This window comes from Leucopleurus acutus (assembly GCF_964270905.1).
Source record: "Leucopleurus acutus genome assembly, chromosome: 12".
NCBI lineage: Eukaryota > Metazoa > Chordata > Mammalia > Artiodactyla > Delphinidae > Leucopleurus > Leucopleurus acutus.
In genome coordinates this window covers 46073550-46097176 of record NC_139154.1, presented here as the reverse complement: position 1 = coordinate 46097176, position 23627 = coordinate 46073550, and the positions used below count along the sequence as shown (strand labels likewise).

Here is a 23627-nt window from a genome sequence, read left to right as displayed (position 1 = left end):
AATTAGTAAAAAAAAAAAAAAAAAAAAAGACCAACAAAATACTCATTAGCAGGGAGTCAAAGGTGAAACTAATGAACTGGCAGAAAATCATATACTAATTAAAACATTACCAAAGCGAAGTGAACCAGAAGGTCTTGCTGATGTGTATATACAGAAGATAATGAGCTTTATCTCTACTGCAAAAAAAAAAGTGGGACCTACATTATACCATATAGAAAAATTAACTCAAAATGGATCAAAGACCTAAATGTAAGTGCTAAAACTATAAAACTCTTAGGGGAAAAGAGGCATAAATTTTCATGACCTTGGATTAGGCAAGGATTTCTTAGCTATGACACCAAAGCACAAAAAAGAAAAACAAGATAAACTGGAGTTCATCAATATTAAAAACTTTTGTGTCTCAAAGGACACCATCAAGAAAGTGAAACTACAATCCATATGATGGGAGAATATATTTGCAAATCATTTATCTGATATGGGACTTGTATCCAGAAAATACAGTAGTTCCCCTCATCTCAAGGAGATATGTTCCAAGACCCCAGTGATGCCTGAAACCACAGATAGTACCAAACCTTATATATACTATGTTTTTTCCTATACATACATTCCTATGATAGAGTTTAATTTATAAATTAGGCACAGTAAGAGATTAACAATAATAACTAATAATAAAATAACAACAATTTTAACAACATACTAGAATAAAAGTTATGTGAATGTGGTCTCTCTCAAAATATCTTATTGTACAAATGTAATGCCTTTTCTACCTTAACTAAGCTCTTATCATGTACTGTGGCTGTAACTTTTGCAGTTTGAGGTGTGACCTCAAAACTAGCAAGAATTTCTTTTGCCTTCTTCACAATTTCACAGAAGATTTGTTCTTACTGTAGATCTTCACAACCTCGGCATAAGATTTTTTTTTCTTTCCTTATTAGGTGAAGAACTTCCAGGTTTTTGCTTAAAGGAAGCACTTTACAGCTTTTCTTTTGCATGTCCAAATTGCCAGCATCACTACTCTTGCACTTTGGGGCCATTATTAAGTAAAATAAGGGTTAAACACAGGGACTACGATACCAGTCAATCTGATAACCGAGACAGCTACTAAGTGACTAACGGGCAGGATATTCTGGACAAAGGGATGATTCACGTCCTGGACAGAGTGGGACAGCACGAGATTTCATCACACTACTCTGAACAGTGTGCAATTTAAAACTTATAAGTTGTTTATTTCTGGAATTTTCCATTTAATATTTTCAGACCACAGTTAACCAAAGGTAAATGAAACCACTGAAAGCAAAACCATGATAAAGGGGACTACTATGTGAAGAAATCTTAAAATTCAATAATAAAAAGACAACTAACCAAATTTTAAAGTGGGCAAAAGATGTGAGTAGACATTTCTCTAAGAAAGACGTACAAATGGCCAATAAGCACACAAAAAGATGCTCAACATCTTAGTCTTTAGGGAGATGCAAATCAAAATTACGAGATGTCACTTCACACTTTCTAGGATGTAAGTGTGAATCAAAAAGCCATATAACAAGTATTTGCAAGGATGTGGAGAAATAAGAACCCTCATACACTGCTGATAGGAATATAAATGATGCAGCCACTTTGGAAACCAGTTTTGTAGTTCCTAAAGGTTAAACATAGAGTTACTATATGACCCAGCAATTCCATTCCTTGGTATATAACCAAAGGAAAGGAAAACATATGTCCATCCAAAAACCTGTACATAAAAGTTAATAAAAGCATTATTCATATTAGTCAAAAAATGGAAATAACTCAAATATTCATCAACATCTGAATAGATAAACAAAATGTGGTACATCCACAGAACAGAACATTTGGCCATAAAAAAGAACGAAGTACTAAGGGACTTCCCTGGTGGCACAGTGGTTAAGAATCCGCCTGCCAACGCAGGGGACACAGGCTCTATGCCTGGTCCGGGAAGATCCCACATGCCGCAGAGCAACTAAGCCCGTGTGCCACAACTACAGAGCCTGCGCTCTAGAGCCCACGAGCCACAACTACTGAGCCCGCACGCCACAACTACTGAAGCCTGTGCACCTAGAGCCCGTGCTCCGCAACATGAGAAGCCACCACGATGAGAAGCCTGCACACTGCATCAAAGAGTAGCTCCCGCTCGCCGCAACTAGAGAAAGCCCGTCCACACAACGAAGACCCAACACAGCCAAAAATAAGTTAATTAAATAAATAAATTTATAAAAAATAATAAAGAAAAGATAAACACGTTTAAAAAACAAGAATGAAGTATTGATACATGCTACAGTATGAATGAACCTTAAAAACATTATGCAAAGTGAAGGAAGCCATACACCAAAGGTCACATAGTATATGATTCGATGGTATTTTTTGGGGGGTGGTGGGGAGTGAAATAGTCTGGTACTAGCGATGATAATTACGTAACTTTGCAAATATACAAGCCACTGAATTGTATACTTTAAACGGGTGACTTTATGGTATGTGAATTACATGTCAAAAACAATAATAAATAATAATAAATGCGAAATCTTTATTGGGAATATCACAATGAAATCCTAGATATTTTGCCATAATAAATATAGTATGGCAACATGATTTCCAAAGTAACAGAAGAAATGGAAGAAGCACAGAACCAAGAAAATGAGTCCAGGTCAAGGCCTGGGGATTTATGATAAACACATTACCAACATTTAGCAAAAACAAAGCATATATGCTTACACTCTGCATGCCTGGCCCAGGCAGACGTCAGTCATCAATCACAACACCCTCTGCCACGGAACTGGGCATGGCCATAGATCTCTTCTCAACACAGTTCTCCATGTACTCATGACCAATATCATAATTGATAACAAATTACTGAAGGTTAGACCTAAAGGTACTAACTTCACACCTATTTCTTTCTTGGTCTATTACACATGCGATTATTACTGTTCTGCACTTCAATGGTTTTATTAATTATAAAATACTTTAGACATACAAAAAAGGTATTTTGGGGGAAATAATTTTAACATACATACATACCCACTATCCAGCTAAAGAAATATGACATCACAAATTCAGTTAACGCCCCCCCCACTTTCAATAAATATATTATCCTTTTAGAAAAAGAACTGTGACTATACTCTTGTTCTCTCAGTTAAAAATATCTGTACAAAGCCTATACACATGTCCCTTGGAGTAAAACCAAGACATCACTATTCACCCAGAGACTCTTAAGTGATCTCTGACATGTGACATTTACCACAGATAAAACCTCTATCACTGTCAATTTTAACAAGAGAAGGAAACTCTCCCACATGTCAACAGCCATAGTAATGGAAACAGAAGTTAGAAAATGACCAGAGGGTTCTTTCCGTTCAAACTTCTCACTGTCACTTAGCCAAAGGCAAAGACCTCCATTATCCACCTTTCTTTGTGTACTGTCCATCCAGCACACTTCTCATTTTAACATCTATAATATTTTTCAAGACACTTTCACACACAATGTCTCATTAACCCTACAAGATAGATAAGGCAGCTATATTTATACCCCAATTTACAGATATGGAAGAACAAAGCAATTAAGAGCACAAGCTTGGAGTCACTCAGGGCTTGAATCCCCGCTTCATTACTTCTCAGCAAAGTGAACTGCAAAATAAGATACCTGGCTTACAGGGTAGTTATGAGGATCAGATTACACAACATATATAAAGCACTTAGCACAGAACCTGGTGTAAAATAAGCAACAAATGAATGGTAGCTGCCGCTACTGTTATTGTTGTTAATTATGCAAGATCAAACAGCTCCTAAACAAGGAAGCCAAGACTGGTCTCTGAGTCTACACAACACTGCATCATTCTCGAATGATCACCAGGAGTCCTATCTGTACAGAGTAGATGCCAGCATTTCCAGGCAATGCTTCCCCATTCTCATCTAGACACCACGGTGATCATTTTAGGATTTTAAGAATAGAACGCTAATAGCAATACTCACAGCTGATAACATCACAAAAAGACAACTAGACATTATGTGTGTCTCATAATACCATCTATAAAGTCATCTTTCCCCCTCCCCAAATTAAACCTTAATCAAGCTTCTATATCAAATTACCAATTTATAGGATATACAAAGAGGGTAGAGAAACATGTTAAACTAAACAGAAATCCAGACTATAAGAAATTCTATAGGACAAGCTGAAACTGTGCACCTGAGATTGGGACTTGAACCCACGTGCCAGGACTCAAAGCCAGCTTAAACCCAGATTGGGACTTGAACCCACGCGGCCAGGACTTGAACCCGGCCAAAACCCGCCGTCTTCCAACTGAGGTCACACACCTGGTTTCAGGACTAATGAAGCTCAGTTTCTTATCACAGAAAGAATTCAGTGAGAGACAAAGTGATAGGTAAGAAATGGATTTATTTATAGAGAAACATACTCCACAGACAGAGTATGGGCCATTTCAGAAGGTGAGAAAGGCCTTGGGAGAAACACACTCCACAGGCAGAGAATGGGCCATCTCAGAAGGTGAGAAAGGCACCAGGGTATGGGGTTGTCAGTTTTTATAGGCATGGGTAATTTCATAGGCTAAGGAGTGGGAGGAGAATTCCAGCTATTTTAGGAAGGGGTGGGGATTTCCAGGAATTGGGCCACTGCCCACTTTTTGATCCTTATGATCGATTCTTCAACAGACAAATTAAAAAAAAAAAAGCGGGGGCGGGGGGCGAGGGCGAGGGGAGAAGAAATCTACAACTTAAAAAAATACTTAAAAGACTTTTCAATCAATCCTGATGTCAAAACAACTTCTTAATTCTCTCCCCAACAAGGCAATAGCATCAGCCCCATTACACATCTCTGCTTGAGGGAGAGAATATGCTAGTGACATAACCAGAATATATGGGAATATTTTAGGCTTTGGGACATTTCCTTTTTTCCCTTGTACATCAATAAACTGGCATTCTGGTTTTTAAAAGAAAGACAGTAACACATATAGCCTTTACTCTTCCTATGTTACACCTATGACAAAAGTCTTATTCTGAAGCATACTTTTAAAGACTACAGGTTTACAAGTTCTTAACGTGATCCTCCCCCCTCAATCCCACCCCCCAAATCTACAAGAGAAGGCTGAAGCAAAGGTCAAGGGAAAAAACAAACAAGAAAAGTCAGGAGGAACACTTTTGTAATTGAAGCTTAAAAGAAAACCCACACCATCAACAGGATTAGCTGTCAACAGGAACGTTCCCAGAAGTAACCCATCCTATGATGCGATTTGAGATATCTTAATGAAAATTATAGCACCTCCCTGCATCAAGAAGCAGCCAGCTTAAGGTAAATTAAATGAAAATTCATCTGACGTTTCAACATGGGCACATGCTATAATGAAGATTACTTGTTTATTTCCATATTATTCTAAAAAAGATTTGAGACAGCTCACAGAATGCATTAGAATTAAAAAGAAAGAAGTCGGTGCTCTGTGATGACCTAGATGGGTGGGACGGAGAGGGGGTGGGAGGGAGGTCCAAGAGGGAGGGGATATATGTATACACGTAGCTGATTCACTTCCTTGTACAGCAGAAACTAACGCAACATTGTAAAGCAATTATACTCCAATAAAAAAAACTCCGTTAAAAAATAATAATACATCAAAAATAAATAAAATCTACTTAGTTTTATTTAAAACAAACAAACAAAAAAGAAATGACAAGAATGGGGCAAAGAGAAAACGAAGGGGGAAAATAAAGTCAGAGGTAAGTTTATCACACAAACTATGTGCCACAAGGTCCTATACAGTTGCAAGGAAAGGGCTGCACAGCTGACTGAGCTACCTTGCAAAGAGAGAAATACCATAGGTTATAAGAGTCACGATGACTATGTAATACAAGCAAACCGGCTGGTCAAAGGAAGTGCAGCTTTCCTGGTACCCAGACCTGGGAAAAAAAGCTTACTACACATTTTTACATGGGTTCTAATAATGATAATAATGATTAAAAATGATGATTTTTTTTACATTCTTTTTACATGGGTTCCAATACTGATGATGATGATAATAAAAATGATAGCAACTTGAACTACACATTTAAAAATGGTTCAGATGGTAAATTTTATATTATGTGCATCTTACCACAATAAAAAAAAGCGGGGGGAGGGGAACAACAGCTGCTCATTTTCACTGCATGTGTCCTGGGCCAGGCATGTTCTAAGCATTTTATATGTTTAAAGTCACAAAATTCTCACAACAACCTTGTAGAGGTAGGTACAATTATTATCCCCATTTTATAGATGAGAAAACTGAAGCACCAAGAGGTTAAATAACACACAACTAGGAAGTAGCAGTGCCAGGATTCAAGCCCAGGAACTCTAACTCCAGAACCCTAACCATTATATCACTCCTCTTCCATAATGTTGCCTCCCTTTTGGGCAAAAGCATTTGCCATCAGCTAAGAGCAGTATTTGTCCATCAACTCTTAGCTCATTTTGTGTTGTCTTTGTACTCCAGATCACCAGCTAATAGTCATAGTAGTAGCAGTAGTTACAACATCAACAAGGGCACTGAGATAAAGGAGATAATATCCTCACAAGAATTCTACAATAAGAGGTGTACTAAATCTTATAAAAACTGTCTGTTTTAAATGCCCTCAATCAAGGTTTATTGCATTACACCAAATAACAATTCTGTAAAAGTAACTCTACCCCGGTCTAAAACAATGCAATCAATATATGTAGCTCTCTGGTATTCTGGCTTGATTCAATCAAAAACTGATTGTTTCTAAAGCAATGGATTGACTGTGTACTATTTAAGCAATTCTCAAAGAGTCCTGTTTCTGACTACGAGGTTTCTGATAAGAACTGGGCTGCAAAGTAAGTGAATACATACTTGCTGGAGTAAAGCTATTCTGTACTGCCAATTACAGGTAAACTATACACTTTCATAGTCAATCAAGTACAGAGTTAGGTTAATATGCTCTTAGGAAAATTAAGGAACCTAACCACTAAAGATATCTAAGTATGCAGCCAACCCACCTCTCCACGGGGGTTAGCCAAGAAAATAGTTTCTTATAGGGCCAAAATTTTCCTCTCAAAGTGGTTCTGATCCAGCACCAATGGACAAATGGTTAATTGAGTCCCAAAATTCTATGTAATCACAATGATTTGGACCTGGAAAATTCTCCAAATGAGAGTTTCTCAACTTTTAGCTCAGCCATAAAATCACCTCAATTAAGTACGCATAGACTATCCAATTGAGACATGTACCCCTTAGCTAAACAAAGTTATACAGGCAGCTATACAAAGTTATCAGGCATAAATCAATTAAATATTCAGGGATATCTGTAAATAAATAAATAAGATGTGAGTTTTGGATTAGTAGATATCTCACATCTTTCTTTTTGAAATATCTAGGTAACAGGGTCAGCTGTTTACCAAGACCATCCCTAATTAGTATAAAAACTACATCATAAGTATAGTATGGCTAGGAAGCAATCAAAAAAGACAAGAGGCCCAAAAGGAAAATGAAAAAAGTATGAACAAGAGAGCCTTAGGGGGAAAAATCCAATATACAATAAATATCTGATAAGATGATCAACTTTATCAATAGTCAGGGAACTTCAAATTACAACAATGCTTTATACCAGTCTCACCCATCAGATAGACCCAAAATAGAAATGACTGATAATATCCAAAGCTGATAAAGTTAGGGGAAAGCAGCAACTATCATACACTCTTGGTGAAAGCATAAAGTGATATAGCCTTTGTAATAACATTTTGAAAGGACATCAATTTTTTAAATAGGCATAACCATTAATTCCATAGGTGTGTTCTCAGACACCTGCAAAAACAAGTGCAAACTGGGACATTTACCAAAACATAGATTGCAACAGCAAAAAACTAGTTTTTAAATGTCTATTAAGAGAGAGATGGTTAAAAAAACTATAGAATATACATCTAATGTAATGCTATGCAGCATTTTATGCAAAGATAAAACAGCTCCTTCATGTTTTCATGTTCTGACATAGAAAGATTCCCATGATATTAAGTTTCTTAAAGCCTATAACAATTCAAAAAGTATGATCCCGTGGGTAGTGGGGAGGGAAGGAGAGGGATAGCTGCCAACAGAGGTCTGAAATGGTCAGGACTCTTTCAGTTCTGAGAGAGAAACCCAATTCAAACTCACACCAGCAAGTCAGGCAACTGAGTAACTCATTTAACTGGGAAATATAAACTGGATCTACTTTAAGGTTCAAGTGGATCCAGAGGCTCCAATGACTCCCCATGCTCACACATGCGAGCATGTGAGAATGTGTATGACTGTGCATTTTTAAGTGTGCCTGTGTGTAAGAGAGAGTTGGTCAGCTCTGCTTCAGTCTGTATGTTGGCCTCATTCTTTCCCATGGCACATAGGCTTCCTTCATTTGGCCAGGCACACTCTATGTCAGCTTAGCAACTCCAAAGGAATAAGCCTGTCCCTCATCCAATATCTGTTTTTCAATCTCAAGGAAGGGGTCTGAACCTGCTTTAGTCATATGGCCATCCTGCAGCAGTCACTGTGTCCAGAGGAATGGAACATTATGACAGACCAAGCCTAGGTCACATGCTCACCCCCTGGCCAAGGGGTAGGATACTGCAACCTGAAAAGGAGGTAAAGGAAATACTAGACAGCCTAAATCTATACAGCCTAAATTACCAGCTATCATATGATTCACTACAGAGACTTTCACCTTTTAACTCTACGTACTCCCATTTCTTGGAATTTATTATTTGAATATAGTCATGTATTATATATGATTTATTTTTTAATTTAAAAAGGAAATAATTATTAGAATGCCGTCAGAAAGAAAGCCTAAGGTCTAAAAAGTTCAGTTTAGGGCTTCCCTGGTGGCGCAGTGGTTGAGAGTCCGCCTGCCGATGCAGGGGACACAGGTTCGTGCCCCGGTCCAGGAAGATCCCACATGCCGCGGAGCAGCTGGGCCCGTGAGCCATGGCCGCTGAGCCTGCGCGTCCGGAGCCTGTGCTCCGCAACGGGAGAGGCCACAACAGTGAGAGGCCCCCGCACCGCAAACAAACAAACAAAAAAAAAAGTTCAGTTTAGAATTAAATTGAGGGGAAAATAAGCCTCATGTATAAATAACAATGGGGGCTTCCTAGTCCTCCACACTTGGCCAACATTTTAACCACTACCCAACGGTCCTTATCAAACCAAGTATTAAAAAACAAACAAAAAAATGGAGGAAACAGATTTTAATTAATTAGCAATATGTTGATAAGAGGGAGGGAAAAGACCTCTAGGGACTGTAAAGAAAAATTTTATGAAATCCTCAGAGAGCAAATGGCCTTCAATAGTATCTGAAAGCCCTTTATGCCCCCTCTCACTTCTCTCACCTTATAATCAATCTTAAGAGTACATGTACAAATATTCTGGATCCGTTTTACTGAAGCCAAAGAATCTCTTTCTACCTGTTTCAAATACCTACTCTAAAGATGGTAGCAAACCATCTAAACTAAAACAATTTATAATACCTACCCTTAAAGTAGAGACATTAGTAAAAATGTCTCCTTTAATTACCCCAAGAGCTACCAGTCAACACTACAAGTTCTTTTCACAAATAAATTTAATAATAAAATCCCTATTTATACTGACACACAGAAACAATTCTTTACTTCAATGATTCCAAGTAGGGCCTACCAATTCTAGTATTCATCTCTCTGAATAAAGCCAATTCTGCTATAGTGAGGCAAAGACATTTACTGCTCACTGAATATTCATTTCTTGCCCACATGCCTGGCTCCGTAAGTAGTGCCCTGTGACTTCTTTTGGCCAACGGGCTATAAGAGGAAGTGACATGGGTCACTTAGGGGCCAAAGGCCTAGTAACCAAGGAGGCTCCATGTTCAGATAATGCACCACACATATGTACTTTATGATTCAACTACAGAACCCTTTTTTTCATATTCCATGGGATGATGCTATAAGCATCATTTCAAATCCTAGAAATCTAACTGAAATTCCATTTCCTCCAGGAAGCCTACCCAGAGCATGCTCCTGGCATCATCAGTAACACACTTATATGTATACTGCAGGTAAAGAACTATGAAAAGCACTGTGGTACTGGCACACAACTAGTACAATAAATGGCCTCTACTTTCTATAATGTACAATGTGGTTGCTGAGAAAGGACACATGTCAAAACAGAAACAAATATAAATGATAATAAATAAATTTCAAGTGAGTGCTAAAAATAGTAAGTGTTAGAGGAGTTTCCACATATCTCAGTTAGCAACTAAGTAAGCTAGTTAGTTCTACACTCCCTTATGACATCTTTTATATTATTTTTTAATTCATGTATGATTGAAAGCAAATGAGACTCCTTATAAGGATCATTATCTCCCTGAAGGGCAGAAACCCTAAAGTATAACTACTTCACGGTGCCCCATACTAACCATTCAAACAACAATTATTCAATAAAACTTTATTTTCTATTGAGAAGAATGTGTTGAAAAATTAAACAGAAATGTAGTATTCCTCAAGACATAAGGAATTTGTGTCTCCGGCATGGCTCAGGAGAGAGCCGAACGAACACAAGCTTTTCTGTTATCCATGGCAAGTGGAGCGCTACACTGGAAAACAAAGAGTCACCAGGTTACCCCAGACTTTTGAACATAGCCCTTAACAGCCAACTTCTTATGCTGTAGGACTACATGCTCTCCAAGCAATATCTGATTTCCAATTCAATTTCCCAAATACCCTGAAGCCAGTAAAGAGGATCCCTAGATATTATGTATGAGTATTCCAGGCACACATTAAAAAAAGGCCTATTTCTCTAAGTACATTAATAAGTAGTATCATGATTTAATCAATATGACTTGCCAAACATTTTAATATCTACATGCATAAGACATTGCAGAGGACAGAATATAAACATGATCCCCTTTGCCATTCTCATACCCTAACTTGGGGGATAGGACACATGAAAACAAAAAAATTCCCTGGAGTATAAAGGCAGTATAAAGTGTCAAATTAATAATAAGGAAAATAAATATTAAAAGAGTTCAAAGAAGGAAGGGATTATTTTCTAATTTTATAGTCTGAACACTTAACAAGCAAGGTGGAATATGAGCTGAGTTTTAAAGGATAAATAGAATTTCAAGAGGTATAGACTAGGATAAGGGAGAACATTCCAAGGAAAGGAATTATAAAGGAGTGCAAACAGAGAAGCCCAAGGGATGTGTTAGGGACAGTAACTGACAATTTTACTTTGAACAGTTTATTGGGGGAGACTAGTGGGAAATGAGACCAGAAAAGCAAGTTGGTGCCAGACACTGGAAAGCTTTAAATGCCAGGCTAAGGAACTTTATCTTGACAATGATGAGGAGCCATTGAAGGGTTTAAACAAAGTAACACAGTGAAAAGCAAAATTAGGATCATTCCAAAACAAAATTTAGGACAGACTGAAGAAGGAACTCACTGGGGACAGTGAGACCTCCCTGGGATACTATGGCAAATATCAGGCCTAAATTATCAATAGAATGATGACAGGAGAAAAGGAACAGATCTAAAGAGCTGACAGAACTTGGAAAGTGTTTTCAGCATATGTCAAATCAGACCTTAAGGACTCTAAAAAGCTGAGATTCAGATGCTACAAAGAGGTTAAAGCCACAGGAACTGTGAATTCCAGCCTACCCAGCAGGGTCTCCCAATACTTGAATTGATGCTGGGCTCTTCTATACATATATTCATTTCCATCTCCACACTCATACAAAAGATCCACTCTTTTTCACTGGGATTTGGGGGAACAGAGGTGGGAAATTATATATAAAAGCAGCCAAGTGACGAAGGCCAGGTAATTGTGCAACAAACAGATAGGAGCTCAAACATCTGTAAAGGCCAAAGGCATTGCGATCACATCTATTACAAAATGGAAAAACAGACTGCAAATCCAGTCATACTGTGGGCCTGAGTAATGACATCAGATATATCCATTAAACTTGGCAAGAGAATAAGACTGCATGAATGGAGTTATTGAGGTCCCAGTCCTTAAAAAAAGAGGTTCTTAACCTCTGGGGAGGTCATGGACCCTTTTGGGACCCTATGAATTTCTCTCCAGAGAAATGCACAGACTCATAGAATTTTGCATATACATAATTTCAGAATGTTCACAGACACCCCCCGCAAAGCCTATCTAGAGACTCTTAGTCCATGAACTCCAAGGGTTCTTACTTAAAAACCCGTCCTAAGCTTGGTGATTAAGAACTGATTATCTGTTGTAACAAGCATGTTGACTGGAAATGATGTGACTTAATAGGGCACGTACAATTATTAGTGTGTTCTATGTAATATTAATTGTATATGTTACACAATGGGTATCTATGTGGTAAAGAATGGTATGTACGGTGAACCAATTATCTATTATGCAACATTAATAGTTTAATGGACGTGCTTATGTGCATGGGGTAAATAATGTATGATTATACACAGTATGCATTATGTACGATAAAGCACGTATGTGTGAGTACATTATGACTGGGTAGATCACCGAATGCACAAAATACATAGCAATGGGATAATTTAGAATATATTCTTTTTTTTTTTTCTTTTGCGGTACGCGGGCCTCTCACTGTTGTGGCCTCTTCCGTTGCGGAGCACAGGCTCCGGACGCGCAGGCTCAGCGGCCATGGCCCACGGGCCTAGCCGCTCCGCGGCATGTGGGATCTTCCTGGTCCGGGGCACGAACCCGTGTCCCCTGCATCAGCAGGCGGACTCTCAACCACTGCGCCACCAGGGAAGCCCTAGAATATATTCTTAATACTAGCATAGCACATGATAATGTTTCACTGTTCGTGTATAATTTTTCAAGGAGCAGTTTAAGTAGAATTTCAGCTTTGGGTGCTGGTGCTGGAGCTTCTTTTGAGTCTTAGGGAGAAGTGTTATTCTCCTTTTCTGATTTATAAGACCGGAGTAATAAATATATTACAGAGAAAAAAAAAATCCTTCCTACAAAACAGTGATAACTATTTCTATCATATACCCCACAGTTAAAAAGGTTTTGAATAAGAAGCCATATATGTACATTTATTTATAATTTATATACATTGCCCACTAGACCAATAAATTATGTGCCTTATAAAGAATACACAAAAATGGATATGTAAAAGAATGACATTTATTATAATAAAATAAACAATTTTTAAACATTTAATTTACCTATTGATGACACAGCTTTATGCTCTCCCTAATAAATATTGTTTCTAATACTACCACCATTTTTGGTGAGAGTAATGTGATGAACACTATTATTTTTAAATTTTGCTTTCATATTTTGTAATACAGCAACTTAAAATGCTAGCTCTAAATTCAGTTCATTTTTATAATAAGTAACTCTTTTATTTGGTTTTAATGGTCATCATAGCCAAAAAACATACTTCACAAAGATGAGTATAACCAAAGGGAAGAACTGCATCACTTGCTGTACTGAATAAAACATGAATTTCAATTTTCAATCCTCTTCACCATTTATGTAAAAGTTTTTGCTAAAATTCAGGTAGTGCATTTCCATATTTCCTGATGACAATCAGTTGATTCTTACTAACTCATCAGATAGTATTGCCTTTTTTATATTTTCAGTAGATGGGCCCAAAACCACTAAAATGCGTCTCTTACAAGGTCTTCATACAGGTTAGAAAATTTGGTTTTCAAGTTCAAGTGTACATATAAAAACATTCTTAAAGTTTTAACATCATTTTCAGCAATTAAATCCAATAATGATGGAAATAGTCCCAAATATACATTTTCAATAACCTCTCTCCAAAACATTGAATTTTATTTTGTTTTGAAAGGTAGTTACTTTTTGAGTCACTGTTAAGAATTTACCATCATCCCAAAGGGACAGATTTAGTGGGTTTATTTTCATAAATATCTGCTAGGTAGTATACTACTCACAGACACTTGTCAGAGAAAAATGTCAGCAAATTTTGGACATTTGTATTTTTGTGAAAGAAAAATTAATAAGTCATCTTTAAATTAGACAATTCTTAAGTCCTTTACCTCAAGATGACCAGTTAACCTGTATGAAATATTTTATAAAAAATCTGCTTGGTGACTCCCTACTGTAATACAATATATGTTTAGTCTACTATTTAAAATAATAAATCTAAAACTGCAATTACCCAGGCTCCTATAAACTATAAAACATCACAGCAGACTGAAAGTAAAGAAACTAACACACCTCTAATATTTCTCTGATAATTTTATGTAAACCCTACTGTAGAGACCACTGCTCTAAATGTGCCTGGGCTCCCAAGGGTCAAAGCTCTCCATGAGTCCCTTCCAACCAATTTCCCTGGCATGCTATGGAAGTTCAAAGGAGTTATCTTTAAAGGTACTCTAATTATATTGTACCCATCTCTGAATTACTACCAGTTGGCAAAAGACACAACTGCAGTACATTCTATGACATCAGCTGTCTTCAACACTGTTCCCTCAGTGTAATGTTGGTTAGCAATTCAGTCAAATAATAGACAGGGCTGGAACAAGGTCCAAGACTCTTCATGACATATCCTGCCTTAAATCCTTTTTGGAACATGGCAGGGTATAAATAAATCGGTAAAATAAATCATGAAATATATTGAGAGCCAGGGGCTTTCACCTTGTATGACCAATCTAACTTATACAGTGACACATATTTACATAAGGAGATGACATTTTTACACTTGAAAAACAAGTCCACTGCATCATCTTAAGAATTCCAAATGATAACACACTGTTTAAAGAAATAGCTACTGCTTTAAAAAAAATTTTTTTTAATTTTTAAAAGCATAAGACAGTGAAAAAGATTTTGTACTAACTTCTATCAAGAAAAAAAAAGTATGTTCTCAAATATACATAAAAATGCGTAAGTTCCCAGCGTGGTAAGCCTTACATATGGAATCATTTCAAAAACTATGAAAATATAAGATTTGGGGTGTAAAACCCGCCAGAAAAAGATCCACATAGATTTGGAAAACTGGCACTTCTCATTTTCATCCAGATCTACAAACTTCACCGTTCCTGACCACCTCCCTCCATTAAAATCATTCAATGTCTTACAACTGCACCTAGAACATCTGGTTCCCTCTCCCACTTCAGCTGGTGCCACCCTCCCGCTTGCACTTTCCCCCTTTATGATTCCCGAAATAACCCCAAGAGTCTCTGTCCTTTCATCTTTGCTATTTAATCTTCCTGAATATACTGCTCTCCTCCCCCTCACTCACACAGAAATCATCCCCTGCCTTCAATGTTCCTGTTCACCACGAAGTCCACCATGAAACCTGCCCCTATCCCTTTCAAATGAAAATAATTGCTCACTCTCCTGATTCCTCAAAGTACTATTTCAGTACCTCTCCCACAGCACTCATCACATTTAATTAGTAATATAGGCATCTGTGTGTCGTCTTATCACCTCTCTTGGGTCATCATCTCCTTACGGACAGGATCTATATCTTATCATTTAACTTCCCTATCTTTTAACAACACGGCACCTTGAACAAAGTAGGTACTCATATAACTATGTCTTGAATGAATGATTGAGTGGCTACTTAGAAATTCAATTACAGACTTCCTGTACCATCTGGAATGGGGAGGGAGGGAGGACTTAGACTTTGTAGAACAAATATCTTTTCCCTGGTTTCCTCCAAACAAACTCGGCAAAGTAAAGCCAGTATTACACATACAGGTACTTTCAAAAGGCAAGGACATTTCATCCTTCAACTATCTGGTCAAATATGGCATGATATCTGTATATATGCAAACATACTCTCACAATAGAATATCTTCTACTGTTAAACAACCAAATCTATGCTTGATAATAAAAGCATGTAAATGTTTTAACCATATAAGCAAACTAAAAATGTAAGATGTAATATATTAAAGCTATAAGAATAAGACCAACCATTCAAAATACAAGTGGAAACACAGAGAATGACCAAGCAATTTATTCCAAATGAAAAAAATACCCTAAGCTTTAGCTATTTAAATACTAACAAAACATGAGAGGCAGAATTTTATTGCTAGGAATCCAAACCAACCATTCAAAGATAAGCTTACCTAGACAGAAGCACCAAAAAATCAACATTACTAAGGTACAAAGGTGAGATCAGAAACAGCACAAAAATCTTAAAGTGATACTTTCATTAAGTAACTGGTACACCGGCTCCTGGATCATCAGAACGCAATGGGGATGGCAGCAGTCTCTACTGCACATGTAGACAACAGAAAGGAGTCCAGAAAGTAACAGAGGGTTACAGTGTGGCCAAGTGTGGGGAGCACCTTGGAGAGAAGCCAATTTAGAGCTATGCTCGTGATTTCAGGTCAGAAGACCTGGACTCAAATGTCATCCCTAATACCTACAAGCTGTGCGATCTTATACCAGCCACTTAACTTCCCTGAGCTGCCTTTCCTTGCTTATAAAATGTAACATATAGAGCAAGCACAGTACCCGAGTACACTGTGTCTCGGAGACAGTCCTCAATAAATATTCGCTGACTCTGAATGAGGGCCATACAAAAAAAGCCAACATTTCTCTCCAGGCACTTTTGTACTTTTTGAGACAGCAGCCTTAATTAATTCCTGATTAATACCTTATTATAATATTTGACAATTTTTGGCCGAAAAACAAAAATATGCCTTTCCTACTAGCTTACACATTACTCAAAATCTTACTAAAATTATTAAAATTTTAAATCTCTTTGTAATAACTTTCAAATACAAGAAGTAACTCTCATAAAGAAGACTGGGAGCCAAATACCTGGGTTCTTGCCCAAGTAAAGACACTAACTATGTGACCCATGAAAATTACTATATTTGTCTGGCCTTACTCTTCTCATCTATAATATTAACAAGGTTGTTCCAAATCACCATTAAGGGCCCTTTGCTCTAAATGTTGTGGTTCATGCCATCTCAAGGATTTTCTAATCTAATTAGGAAAGCCAATTCAACATACACTAAAAAGAGAAACTCTTCCAAAAAAAAAAAGAAGAAGAAGAAGAAGAAGGAAAGGAAGAAAAATTTATTATACAGAACAAACTGATCCTTCAAAAGCTAAAAACAGGGGCTTCCCTGGTGGCGCAGTGGTTGAGAGTCCGCCTGCCGATGCAGGGGACGCGGGTTTGTGCCCCGGTCCAGGAAGATCCCACATGCCGCGGAGCGGCTGAGCCCGTGAGCCGTGGCCGCTGAGCCTGCGCGTCCGGAGCCTGTGCTCCGCAACGGGAGAGGCACAACAGTGAGAGGCCCGCGTACCGCAAAAACAAACAAACAACAAAAAAGCTAAAAACAGAACTACCATATGACCCAGCAATCCCACTCCTGGGCATATACCCAGAGAAAACCATAATTCAAAAAGATACACGTACCCCAATGTTCACTGCAGCACTATATACAATAGCCAGGACATGGAAGCAACCTAAATGTCCATCAACAGAGGAATGAATAAAGATGTGATACATATATACAATGGAATATTACTCGGCCATAAAAAGGAACGAAATTGTGTCATTTGCAGAGACGTGGATGGACCAAGAGACTGTCAGAGAGTGCAGTCAGAAAGAGAAAAACAAATATCATATATTAATGCATATATGTGGAATCTAGAAAAATGGTATAGATGACCTTATTTGCCAAGCAGAAACAGAGACACAGACGTAAAGAATAAATGTTGGATACCAAGGAGGAAGGGGTGGGGTGGTGAACTAGGAGACTGGGATTGACATATATACACTACTATGTATAAAATAGATGACTAATGAGAACCTACTGTATAGCACAGGGAACTCTATTCAGTGTTCTGTGGTGACCTGAATGGGAAGGAAATCCAAAAAAGAGGGGATATATGTATACGTATGGCTGATTCACTTTGTTGTACAGAAGAAACTGACACAGCAGTGTAAAGCAACTATACTCCAATAAAATTTTTTTTAATTTAAATGAAAAAAAAAGAACAAACTGGGTAATCGATGCTAAAGAAGTGTGATAAAAATCAAGCTTTCTAGAGAACATACCAGCTTTGACTGTTCTTGAAGGTCATGCGATAAAGGAAAAAGGAATACAATTTAAATAAAGAAATGAAACATGTAAAATCAAAGAAGCAAGATATCTACAAGTGATTATAATACTTTCTTCACTTGTATAGCACTTTACAGTTTACAAAGCATTTCTGCATACGCCATCTGCAGCAAATTTTCTGGAATGAGAAATACAAGAACAGTTTAAATGATTTACATTTGATAAATTTGTCCAGAGAGTCTCCACTAAAAACAATAACATCAAAAAATATTTCAGCAAAGAATTTTTTCAACATTTATAGGTAGGATGAGTTAGAGAGGCAAATGCATGCAGGCAAACAGCTATAAACCTACAAATCATAGAATTTCAGCACAAGAAGAAATGTGAATTCAGACCAATATGCTCATCTAATGATAAAGAAACTCAGGCCCACAGAGTTCATGTGATGTTAGTTACTCCATGTGCAAAATGACAGGAGGACCAGACTGTAGAGGCAGAAATAAAGGGGGAAATGCAAGAAACTGCAAAGAAAAGAATCAGATAATCTGATGATGGATTAGGCAGTGATGTGTTTAGGTTATGGAAATGTAGAAAACATTATTAGAGTCTTAACTACCTGCCAATCATTATGCTAGACATATCTTGTTATTTAACACAATAAGTTAATTTAAAGGTCACAACAATATGAGTTTAAGTACATTATTCCAATTTTAAGCACGAAAACCTGAGGTTTACTGTGGCTAAATAACTAGCCCAAGGTTACATCCACTAAGTAAAAGAGCCAGGGCACCATTCCCGTGTCTGAAGTCAAACATCCATTCTCAAAAGCAGCTTAAAAACTGCCTCAAAATTACAAGGCAAAAATGAAGTAGCACTCTGGAAGCATTGGATAAACCAGTGTTATTAGACTTCTGGCCCTGTTAATAGGTGTATTTCACTTCTGTGCTTGCACCTATTGTTATGGATCTCATCTGTCTGTTCCCAGTGATCAGGTCCAGGACTTCTCAGTAAAGCCCAACTTCCCACCCTCCACACTGAAACATACCCGTGGGGAGAGATTAGATCAAAATATATCTAAGATGAGGGTGACTAGACTGATTAATGTGAAGTCTTCTACAACTCCTCCAGTGACTATAGCTTCTGTTTTGGCATAAGCTATTTATCTTCAAAATATGATAACTATACTAAGCTTTTCTAAAAGCCTGTCATTTCAAGGAGCCTCAAAAATACTGTGTTGCAGATGGGGGAATGGGGGAGGAAGCATGGATTCAACAACCAACTCTACTTGCATTTCTAGAACCGGACTTAAATGTTGGTGTCAGTGTTTTGTAATAATTCTTCTTATTCAACCATGTATCTTGCAGAAATATAAAATAATAACTTATGTTAATCCAAATACTGTGCACCCACAAAACATCATCTGGAATTCAACTAAAGGAAAAAACCTGCATCTCCTCCTTAAACTAAGCAACCAAGAATGGTACACAGTTGCCATTAGGCCATTTTATGACCTCTGACCCCATATGTTGAGAGAGAGGCGCAAAGTCTAAGTAAAACACAAAGAAGAGAGAAAGAAAGGCTTGAAATGACTAGACCTCACCTCCAATGGTAAGAAAAAAGGTTAGAGACCATAAGGTCCATCCTTAGTGACCAATAACCAAAAGCTAAGCTACTGGTTAACCTGGGAGAGAAGCAATGAAGAAGTCCTTTCCTACAGTCTAGTCTGTCCAACTCATAGGAAAGTTGTACAAGGTGGGGAGAAATTTGTATGGTTCTGCAGCCCAAAACTGGATATAGTGCTCTGTCATTCAACTCCTGAAACACATGCACTTCACCCAATCCCACACTCTTCTGCACCTGATATTTGGAAGTAATGTAAAATGGAGCCCACCACATGTTCCTGGACCTATGCTAGGAAAGCAGCTGATGGCCCTCTGAGAATTCCTGTGATTATCACAGGCAGAAAGTAAAAATCACTGCCAAGACAATAATGAGAATCCTGGGGATCTCCTCGCCCCATGACTTAAGAAGATTCTACTCGGTGGTGTGTGTGTGTGTTGACCTCCCATACTTGCCCTAAAATGAAAGCTATTTTAGGCCATATGGTTTAAGACCAACCAACCCCAAAAATATGCAACATATTCAAACAATGTGGAGCCCTTGGGGGATAGGGCAATAAAGACAAACTTAACTAAGGAACAAAGGTAGTATGTAAGAGAAGTTATGTGAAATCGATGAGGACAGAGATGTCCTTTAAAAAGAATTATAAACCATACTCTGATATACAGTCCAACAGAGAAAAGATTTTCAAAGAATGTCCAATATCCTTTCTTCCCCACTCCACCTTTCAGCACCTCTATACCACCCTCATCACCTACTCAACATTTAGTCCTGGTGAAGACCAATCACTGGATTAGCAGGATCAACAGTACATGCAGAGAACATTCCATCCTGGGAACAACATCTTTAAATTATTTAGGCTTGTTTAGCACCCTTCTGTATAGAGTAAAAGCGTGAAATTTTGCCAGTGCTTTCACAATATACACCAGTCAGCACCATAGCAACCCAATCCTCTGCCCACCAAAAGATTAACACATACAAAGAAAACAGGAAATTCAACAAAAATTAAAGTTTGACCCTGGACTCCCTCAACAGTTAAATTGTCTTAAAGAGTGGCAGTATCTTTATACCACACCCACTTCATGCTACCCTTACAGCTTCCTGGCATAAGCAAGTTCTTGGTATTATACAAACTGCTGCTTCTGTTTCCAGCCCAGATTTCTAGAAATGAAACCCTGGAATTGAAGGAGAAAGAAAAACAAATGTTGGCAGAAAGAGGCAGGAAAATGCATTGTCTATATAATCCCAGTTTAAGTGGAACAATCACCATTAGTTCCATCAAGCACTTTTTTTCAATAAAACCACTTACCAAAAATGCAGATCTAAAATACTCCCTTGGCTTAAACCACACAAAAAGTAATTTAAAAGACACAATCCTACAGATTTTCTCAGAAGGAAATGAGAAAAAGATCAACTATAAACTATGTAAAATTCAAATTCTGCACCTTAAAATTCAAACTTCATTGTGAGTTAAATAGATGAAATAAATAACCACTGCAAAATGTTTACAAAACTCAAACCAAATGCCTGTTCTTATAAACAGCATCCCTGCATTTTCTCTCCAAACCATATATTCCCTATTCAGGCCCCCCTTTTGATCCATTGTTCCCAAAGGATAAAATCTGAATAAGAAATAGAGGGAAACCATTTCCAACGCTAGTTCACAAAACCAAATTAGACCCTTCCACAGAGTACACGAGATAAAAAAGAAACACTTGCAGTTGCATCTGTTTATGACATAGTTCAAGGAATGCCCATTTATTAAGCTGAATCAAACCTCACTGCTACTTTTAACCCAAAACTATTTCTAGTTCAAGAGCCAAAAGACCCAAGCAAACACTCTTTTTATATTATTCTCAACATGAAATCTGACCCCCTTCCTACTACATCACAGCTTCTGTGAAACAAGCTGAGAGGCCCCTTTGGCCAACTTTTTTCTTTTTTTTTTTTTTTTTTTGAGACTAACCTTCAACCAATTCCAAAACTGAAGACAAACCTCAAACAAATTTAACCCCTGAACTCCATCCCTTCAGCTGTACAGTATAATCTAAGCTTCACCGCAGCAATGTTTTACACAGACACTTGAAGCTTTCTTAATCACTGAAGTGAAAGCCTCAGCCGTCACAAATCGTCGCCACAGAGATTACTCTTGGCATCAACAGAAGGTGCTGGGACTGCAATTCACTCCAGAACCCTTCATTCACCACCATCATGCTCAGCATTAAAAATTCACCGTCTCAAAAGAAAAGGAATGTCACCTTCTCCACAAGGACACCTGCCTCTTCAACACCTACAGTGAACGAAGAGAGCCCAGCCTGAAAGGCTAAAAGATCCTCCAGCTTAAAGTTTTCCTCCCCACCAAACTGCAGCCACAGCAGCACGGACTCTCCTTGTCACACAAACAGGCTTTATTGTCAAACCCTCCGTCTCCCTCTAACATCGTCAAGCGAGGCAGTGTCTAGTCTATGGGAGTGACTGCTTTAAAAACAAAAAACAAAAAACAACACAGCTGGGTAGTAAGAGCAGGGACCCTGGTGTCCGGTTTCTCCATTTCTCTTCCAAGCGACTAGGGAATGGCTCGAGTTCTGTCGCTGACCATTAACCCATCCCACTTCTCAGTCTTCCAGCCAACATGTTTGCTCCCCTTTCTAAATCCTTTCAGCAGAATCCGACGAAGGGGACCAAACCCTAAACATAACAGGAAAATCTCACTTATCCATCCCGTTTCTGCCTCCGAAATCCCTCGTCTGGAGAAGGGTAAAGCAAGTGCGCGGGGGTAAACAGAAGCGCCGTCGGAGGCTGCGCTTACAAGAAGACTCGCCACGGTCATCCCCATTTCGCAGTCCCGGCAAGCGAGACTCTGAGAGGTTACCGGGCTTGCCAAGGTCACCGCGCTCGCCGGGGCCGAGGGGCGCCCGCACCGACTTCCGGCTCCCCCTCTCGGCGGCGGGGAGCGCCCGCGGGCTCGGGGCGCCTCTCCCCACGCCGGGCCGGCGGCCGCGAGCCTCGCGCACCCTCCGCGGATGCTCGCCCCGTCCGCTCTTAACTAGGGCAACTGGGAAACGGGGCAGGGAAGTCGCTGCTGCAGCAGTTTCCATCCGCGGCGCAGCCCCCAGCTGGTGCCCGTGACAGCTGCGACCTCCGCCCCCTCCAGCCGCGCGAGGCCGAGGGAGAAGTCGGGGAAAGTGGGAGGGGGAACTGAGCGGAGAGAAAGGAGAGCGGCGGGCGGAGGGGCACCAGCTGCTCCCGCCCCCTAGGGCCTCGGCGGCCGCGCGGCTCGTGACAGCTGCACCCACCGGGAGGCTCGGCGCCCGCCGCCTGCCACTCACCTGCCGCCGCCGCCTCTGGGCCGCGCTGACGGGCGCCGCGCTCGCCCGCGACCGTGGCGGCGCCGCCGCGGCCTCCGCCGCTGCTCGGGCTGGGAGCCCGCCGCCGCCGCGGCTCTCCGGCCCCCTCCTCCGGAGCAGGAGTCCCCCCGCAGGGGGATGCAGAACGGACCGGGCGCAGGCTGCACTCGAGGGAGCAGCAGGGAACAGGGCAGTCGAGGCGCTCGAGGCCGCGGTTCAGCCGTCTGAGGGGAAGGCTCAGAGAATCGCCTCAGATTCCCGCTCGCCTGGCCTGAAAAACAGGCATTTCAGCCGCTCTCCGCGGCCGCCATGTTCTCCTCCTCCTCCTCCTCGGCTACCGCCGCCGCCGCCGCCGCCGCCGCCGCCACCGCCCCCCGCTCGCGGCCCCGCCCCCTCCGCGCCCCGCCCCGCCCCGCCCCGCCGGCTCCCGGCCGCCCCGCCCACTTCCCGCCGTCCTGCCCTCTGCGCTGCCCCTGCGCCCTCCGGCCGGCCGGGTCGCCGCGATCCGGTGCCCGCGAACTCCGACGGCGCTCCGGGGGCAGCCAGTTCCCCGCCCGCCGGGCAGCGAAACGAGGAGTCGCCCCGCGCCCTCTGCCGGCCGCAGGCCCGAGGGAAGGCTGCCGCGGTCCCGCCCCGGCCCGCGTCCTAACGAA

The 23627-nt window shown here is 40.0% G+C and overlaps 1 protein-coding gene across 7 annotated transcripts in view; it reads right to left on the bottom strand.

The window, feature by feature from the left end:
- The window catches only part of NCOA1 (nuclear receptor coactivator 1), a 259910-nt gene extending 236607 nt beyond the window's left edge, over positions 1 to 23303 (bottom strand). For 5 of the 7 annotated variants that reach the window (XM_082852160.1, XM_082852158.1, XM_082852164.1 and 2 more), the window contains exon 1: positions 22957 to 23303. The gene's annotated coding sequence lies outside the window, so the exon portion shown is untranslated. Of the gene's footprint in view, positions 1 to 22436; positions 22758 to 22956 lie in introns of those variants that run through there. The other 2 variants (XM_082852161.1, XM_082852159.1) reach the window with 2 other exon arrangements.
- Positions 23304 to 23627: the final 324 nt, after the last annotated feature.